General features: G+C 32.2%; 1 long non-coding RNA gene across 1 annotated transcript; it reads right to left on the bottom strand.

The window, feature by feature from the left end:
- Window positions 1-2,788: 2,788 nt before the first annotated feature.
- Window positions 2,789-5,264, bottom strand: LOC122585072. The gene is made up of 4 exons (XR_006321648.1): window positions 4,991-5,264; window positions 3,924-4,139; window positions 3,683-3,837; window positions 2,789-3,365 (listed from the first exon to the last, which is right to left on the bottom strand). It is a non-coding gene; the product is annotated as an uncharacterized LOC122585072 (long non-coding RNA).
- Window positions 5,265-7,897: the final 2,633 nt, after the last annotated feature.

Genomic DNA, 7,897 nt, shown 5'->3' with positions numbered 1-7,897 from the left:
TTTGCTAGTGATTTGGGCTTCGTCGGTACTTTTAAAATGAGCTAAAAATGAGGTTTCGCGAAAATCTGAGCTGCTGTCGGGGCTCCCAGCGGCGCTGGAAGTCTTCCAGCAGCGCTGGTTGTCACCAACGGCGCTGGCCTGAGGGACCAGCGGCGGCTGGATGCTCCTGACCATTTTCAGATTGCTCATTTTTGCTTGATTCGTCTTTCTCTTGCTCCTTTTTGACCCGGACTCCTTCAATATTTGAGGAAAGGTTCTCCACATTAGCAAGATGAATCTTGCTTTGTTCCGGATGTGATATTTCAGCTTGATCAACACGACACCTTTTGCTTGGATCATCTCGTCTTAGGATTACACACTCTCGTTCAACCGCCACTTCTTGATAGATCATCTCCTCCTCCTCGCGCGATTCGGCCTCCAGTAGATGAAGTTTGCGTTTAGAAGCATTTTTCCCTTCATCGGTATTCATCGGATAAGAAACGGACACGTTTTCGCACAAATCAGGGCTCCAGTCAATCTGAGCGGCGCTACTTGAAGGGGTGAGCGGCGCTGGAGGCTCCAAATCAGCTTCTGATTTTTTGAGTTGTGTCGCGGGCGTCTTCTCCAAGAAAGCAAAAGACTCCTACGCTGTCCTATTAAGAAAATGGCAACCACAAGCGATATCCAAAGATTTTTTATTCGACTTACTTAGTCCTTTATAATATAAAGGAATATATTCTTCAATCTCCATCTTGTGTTCACCCAATTCTTCAATCAGCTCCTTCATATATATCCAAGCATCTTCCCAAGTGTCATCCTCTTCCCACTGCTCGAACTGGCGAATGTTGTGATATACTTCTGATAAATTCCGCGCCTCCAATGCAGCTTCATAAGGGCAATAATCGTCATCCGAATCATAGTCTATGAACACCATGATTTATGCCGATCCTATAAAACAGACACTAACTATACCCGTGAAAAGCACTAGTTATTGCTAAAACTAAATAGACTAAAATGAAAAGACAAAACTAAAACTGAACTAAGTTAATAAAAGAAAAATATTTTTGGATTTTTTAAAATTTCTTGATTTTTTATGGTTTTTTATAATAATGAAAATAAAAATAACACTTAAACTAGATTAACTAAAAATAAACTAAACTAATCCTAAAAAGACTAAAACTAACTCTTCCGTGTAGACACGAAAAGCTTGAATTACCCTAACCTAACTAAATTCCTAAGCTAATAGTCCCCGACAGCGGCGCCAAAAACTTTGATGAGCAAGAAGTTTTTAATTTATAAAGTACAAGGTTAATTTTTCTACTACACTCATTCACGGGCAGTGGACCCGTTCGTTCACAGTATAGTAAATTGGTAAGACCAGGATCGTTCGCATGGACTATGTCTAAGAACTAGATTAACCTAATAAAACACATGTTCAGTTGAGCCAAATTATTAATTAACCATCCCCCGCTCGGTTACAAGTCAAGAGACCACATTAATTATAGACCGATTAATGTTTCGCAAACTAAATTAAATAGCCCTAAGGCCTCGACGTCAGTTCGGCTGAACCAAGTTAATAAAACCGGTTTGTATATGAAAACCAATAACATTTGTCTGACTCAATAACCATGGATCTGCGACAAGCATAGAAACAATTCAACAATCTTACATATAAAACTATCACGGCATGATCATGTTATCCAAACAGATGCAAAACTACTTATCTACTCATGACAAGATAATTAAACCTAACACTTATTAAAATAAATTAATCCATAGTAACAACTGCTAAATAAAATATGTCTTGCAATAAAGTACGCTAATAATAATAAAAAGAGAAAAGAAAGATCAAACTAATAATAGGGTAAAGTTATATGGTCCGTATATTTCTTGATCGCTCCTTCTATTCAATACCCACAAATCCTCCTATTATTTGTTTTGACAGAACTTGCTGCTTCCAAAATAAATCTTCTCGGCTGCTTATTTGAATATTAATTTGTTGTGAATTGTTTATGTGAATTGCGGCTGCCACCAGTTAAACCTAAGCTGCTTCGAATTTGATGATGGCAGCACACACACGTCCCTCAAAAGCTGCATACCATATTACCTACTACAATATGAGAATTAGATGTCAACAGTATTTTTTGTCTTTTAGTGCTACAAACTTCAGAGTGTTTATATATTTGTAGAACTGGAAAATAAATAAACATGAAGGTAGGTGGGGTGGTAGGTATCTCCTAATTTTTGTGAAATGTCCATGGTTCGAAACTAGAAAGTCACTATCTGATTGGTTTTTTTTTTGGTTACTTTTTGAAGTTACATAATACCTCCTGTTGTTTTTGGAGATTTTTACTACAGCCCTTTTTATTTATTTTTTCCAGTTTTAAACACTCAAACTTTATAATGCATGGAATAATTTATGTTTTACTAATATTTTGTCTTTTCTTTTGTATTTTGTAATTTTTATATTTTGAATTTTTAGCATTTGATTCTTTGTAATATATTTTTTATAACTTTTTAAATTTTTTATAACTTTATTATATGTACTTTATAACAATGACATATGTGTTGTAGTTTATGATGTTTTAACATTTAGTTTTTTTTTTATATATATAACTTTTGTTTAATTTATTGTTTATTTTGTCTTTGTATTATACAATATTTTTCAACACTTTGTAACATTTAAACTTTTATAGAATATTTTTTATAAATCTGTATTTTTTTAATATTCCATTTGTATATTTATCATTTCTTTTAAGTTTTTGGGCTTCTATAAAAAAAATTTGTAAAATTTTGTTTTACATGTATGTTATCAAACTTTTTTTTTTGTTTTCTTTTGATTTATGCGTTTCTTTATAAAATTTTTACGAAAGAATAGTATTTGATAACGCATACATTTTCAAATACCGATGCCGCCCATCGGGCGGCTCGAGCTGCCTAGTTATATATATATGGTTTTGGTTTCTTAATTCCCAAGCTAGGGAATTCTGCTCGCCGACCTATTTCACGAGTACACAGGCTTTGGCCTTTCTTCTTTGGCTGGGCTGCACGCAAGACAATGGGCCAGGGCCAACACTTCTCTTATTCTTTCTGGGCTGCTGCTCCTTCTCTTTTTCTGGTGGGCTACGCACAGTGGGCTGGGCCCACTCTTGTTTCTTTCTTGCTGGGCTGCTGCTGCCGACCTCACAAGGAGTGGAATGGGCTTCGGCCCATTTGGCTTTCGTTCTTCCTTCGGCTGGACAGTAGCACTCGACCACCACCACTTTTATTTCATTCCCAATTCCAATATTTGCTCTTTGACTTTGTTGACCGCATGCCATGTCTCACCGCCTTGTGTCTAGTAAACTCCATTTAACCGAGTCCAACATACGACATTATTCGTGAACCTATACAAATATGCAATATCATTAAGTACCTAAAGTTCATATAAATAAACTCAATTAGACATCGAAATGCGGCCTTATGATAGGGGAAATAATCACAAAATAAAGACCCTTAAGTTATCAACTAAATTAGATACATAGATTTGAGCTTCTGTAAAATAAACCAGAACTGAGAGACTGCATGTGTGATCTGATAAAGTAGTCTTAGGTACAAGATACTTAGATAGGCCTAGTATTAAAAGTACAAACAATAACTATAAACAAGAGCTCTGTAACTCCTACATGAAAAAAATAGTCAAGTTCTTAGTAACTGTATTCACCTATTTTTGCAAAAACCTCATGACTAACTCCACACTACTTCATCTACTTAATTGTCACAAAATCCGTAACATTCTACACCATACTGGTTGGTGCCTCTTGAGAAACTTATAGTGATCCAACAGCTGTCCACACTAAAACTTATGTCCTGTATGACCTGATTTATTGTGCAAAAAAGTTGACAGCCTTGTATTGATTAAAATCAAAAATCACAAAATGAATCTGAGTCGTTGAGTATCTTACCGCATTTGTAAAACCACGTTGAAGCCTGTAAAGGTGTACATAAGATGCACTGTTTTCTGGGTCATGCATGATACGATAAACATTAAAGTTATGACCATGAACCGAAGCTGTTACCAACAAGGTACCACTAGGATCAAAACATAAAGATGCGATAGCATTGTCATGTGCCTTAAGCTGAGCAATTACTGATTTGCTCATAACATCTCTCACGATCACCTGACGAACAAAATAAAAATGTTAAACCCAAGCATACAAATCGCAATTAAGATGCTTTCATGCTATCAAGAAAGAACACGAGATTACGATACACTAGTAGAGTTTTATAACTTAGAAAGATGTAAAAGAATAAGCTACTGATTAGGATGGTGGGGCAATTATAAAGAGGCATTCCTTATCACATAGTGGATCATTTTGGTTATGACATGTAATAATTATATGTTGTCCAAGAGTACACGGAAAACATAAGACACATGAAAACTAAAATTTATCATAGTTAGTATATTAAATTTCAATGAATATTATTGTTATATACATTTTTATTAATTAATGACGATGTCATAAGATGTTTGTTTCATATATATGTTATCTGGATAACAAAATCATAAAATCTGAACACTTAGATACAATTCCATTATATTCCTTCGCATATAAACTCTCGACAATCAAAACAAACACCAAAATATATCACAACTTCTTACACAATCCAACAACAATTCATGAAATTAAAGCCTGATCATTTCTCACTTACCTAATCCCTTCCGAAACCCTAACTTACCTACTAACACTAAAATATTAAATCAAACACTCAGAATTTCATCAAAATACTTAAAATGTGATATTCTGCATTACAAACCCCTACCTGAGTAAATTTACAAATAAACAATAACTATATACAGTATATATATGTGTATATATACAAAATAAAAATGAATAAAAACACTAACAATCTGAGGCTAATCATTAGGAAACCCTAACTGACTAAATCTAGATATAAACAACAAATATCAGCAGAATATATATATATACATGAAATGAAATGTTGACCGTTCGTTTCTAGATCAACATACCTTTTATTATTAACTTGTTTGATTTCTTCATCGCTTATCACATCTTCTTCCTCCATTGAATAACAATACGAAATCAGTTACTGTTTTAAGTCGCGGCGGTGAGTTTAATTGACGTTAACTCCGGCGACGATCAACAATTCAAAATCGGAGAAATAGAACGAAGGAAGATGAAGATGACAGCGGGGAGATTGTTTGACGTTGATTACCGACGTCGATTAACAGTATTAGTGTAATAAAGAGGACGACCGGCGGTGGTTTGTGGCGAGGTTAGGGTTTCATCTCCGAAGAAAATGAGAATAAAGGAGCAGTGTGTTTTTTGGTTTTATATAGACTTTGTAAATTTATCTTTTTGCCCCTCCGTGTTTTTTTTTTTAAATGATTGTGGCCTTATTTAAGATTTGATCCAACGGTTCAGATCTGTTTTCTGGTTTTCTACAAAAAACTTATTTTTAAATGAATACAACTCATGTAAAGTATATCCTAGTTTCAATCTAATTCGAATATTATTATTTGTAATATCTTGAGATATCTATCTAATTATAAGAAATTTAAGATGGACACATGTTTTATAAGGATTATGCCACATGTCGTCAAAAAGTCTACAATCCTGTTTTAATTTATTGGTAGATATCATATAAAAGGTGATATGAAAACCGTGGGTTATCTCAAAGGATTTCGCACCTCGACATATCCTTAGTCAATCTCGGTTCGATACAAGAAATAAGACCCGAGGGACTTACGGTTGCTTTTGAGTCTCATACCATCCTTGACAAGAACCTTTTCAACAACACTAGAAAAAGACAACACATTTGTGTCAACTTCAACTCCGACCCCATACTTTTCTTGAATCTCTAACAATCCCATAGGAGAAGGCATATGTTGCATACATATACATCAATAGTATATAATAAATAAAAGGGTAAATTACAATAATCATACCTGAGGTTTGTTCAAAACTACATTGGTCATACCTACAATTTAAAAATTACACGAGCCATACCCATCGTTGTCAAAAACTTACACTGATCATACCTATCACTAACGGCCGTCAATTTGGCCGTTAAGTCAAGTCAGGTGTTGTGCATGTGAGGTATCAAAACCGTAATTTCGTGTATACTTCAGGTATCATTTGTGTAATTCACCCTAATAAAAATTATTAAGATAATTGTAGTTATATTTCATTTATTAAAGTGAGTAGATATTCTATATTAAAATTCACACACACAAACACAAATATATATATATATATATATATATTTAAAAAAAATCTATTTCAAAATAAAAATTAAAAAAATTATAAAAGCATGTCATTCATACGATACAAGTTTAGGCTTAGAAATTCTAAGATTAGACTAACGATTAACCCTAGAACTTTAAACACAAAATACTACAAATTACTAACTTTGAGATATATTCTAAAACTGTAACGAGTATTCGATATTCTGAGGGGGATGTCAACAAACCATACGAAAAAATTATATTGCTTTTTAAAATTATATTTTTTTAAATAGGTTTTTATTAAAAAGAATAAATCATACATTAATAATAATAATAATAATAATAATAATAATAATAATAATAATATAAAAGTGAAAATTTTAGTGGTTTTGATAGTTCTCATCCTTGTTATATTCACTATACACATATAACAAAATAATAATGACATGTTTAATAATAATGCATTCTTGTATCAACTATTTGTTTGATATACTTTTCATTATAAATATTATTGTTTCATAATAAATGTCATATCTACTCAATTTAATAAATGAAGTATAAATAAAACTCTAAAATTCTTAATAATTATTTTTATAGTGAATTACAAGGATAGTACCTGAAGTATGTACGAAATTACAGTTTTGATATCACACATGCATGACACGTGACTTGACTTAACAGTCAAATAGACGACCGTCAGCGATAAGTATGGTTAGTATAAGTTTTTGACAACAGTGGGTATGATTCGCGTAATTTTTAAATTGTAGGTATGATCAGTGTAGTTTCGAACAAACCTCAGGTATGATTTTTGTAATTTACCCTAAATAAAAGGATACAACTAACAATCATGAATAACGAAATAATATGCATACCATCTTCTTGAGATGGAATGAAAATTATACACTGAGAAAAAGAATACAAGGAATGCATACCGTTTTCAATAACGAAATAATACGCAGGTTGTCTAAAACTGTTCGGAACGAGTAAATTATGGTAATGAATAAATTATCAATCATCAATCAATTATAAATATATATAAAAAAAATTAATGAATGAAAAAAATAATAGTTAACTAACTAAAGGGGAGTTTGGTCTGTCACCGCCATTGATAGAATCACGTAACTCATTCAATAACGACATTGAATTTATGTCAAAACTTGTCCAGAATATAATAATACAATAATATATATTACATTATGGTAAAAATAAAATAAAAATGATTGATAAATGAATAAAAAAAATATTATTCTTGACGTGTAAAATCGAGTAATAATAGTTATAAACACGAATGTAACATCCCAAACTTTTTATTTTATTGCGTTAATTTTGACTTTTAGTCGATGTTGACCTATTGTTAAGTAGCTCCATAATTTATGTAGATAATTATAGTGTTGTAGAGTATTATTTAGGGTTTTGATCATTTAAAAACTAAATTTTTCATGAAAACCAGAAAACTGACTAAAACACACTGTGATCTTATTTAACACAACGTGTTTTTAATATGTTTTTCAAAAACACATTATGTTAAGTTTATATCACAATGTGTTTGAACAATTTCTGATTTACAGCGCTATCAAAAACACACTGTGATTTAAAACTTAACACAACGTATTTTAAATTACACAATAAAAACACATTGTGTTCTATAAAAACACAATTAAAACACATTGGGTTAAACTCAGATCATAA

This window comes from Erigeron canadensis, chromosome 1 (assembly GCF_010389155.1).
Source record: "Erigeron canadensis isolate Cc75 chromosome 1, C_canadensis_v1, whole genome shotgun sequence".
Taxonomy (NCBI): Eukaryota; Viridiplantae; Streptophyta; class Magnoliopsida; order Asterales; family Asteraceae; genus Erigeron; species Erigeron canadensis.
Note: the sequence above shows the minus strand (reverse complement) of the source record. Positions and strands in the feature narration are given on the sequence as shown.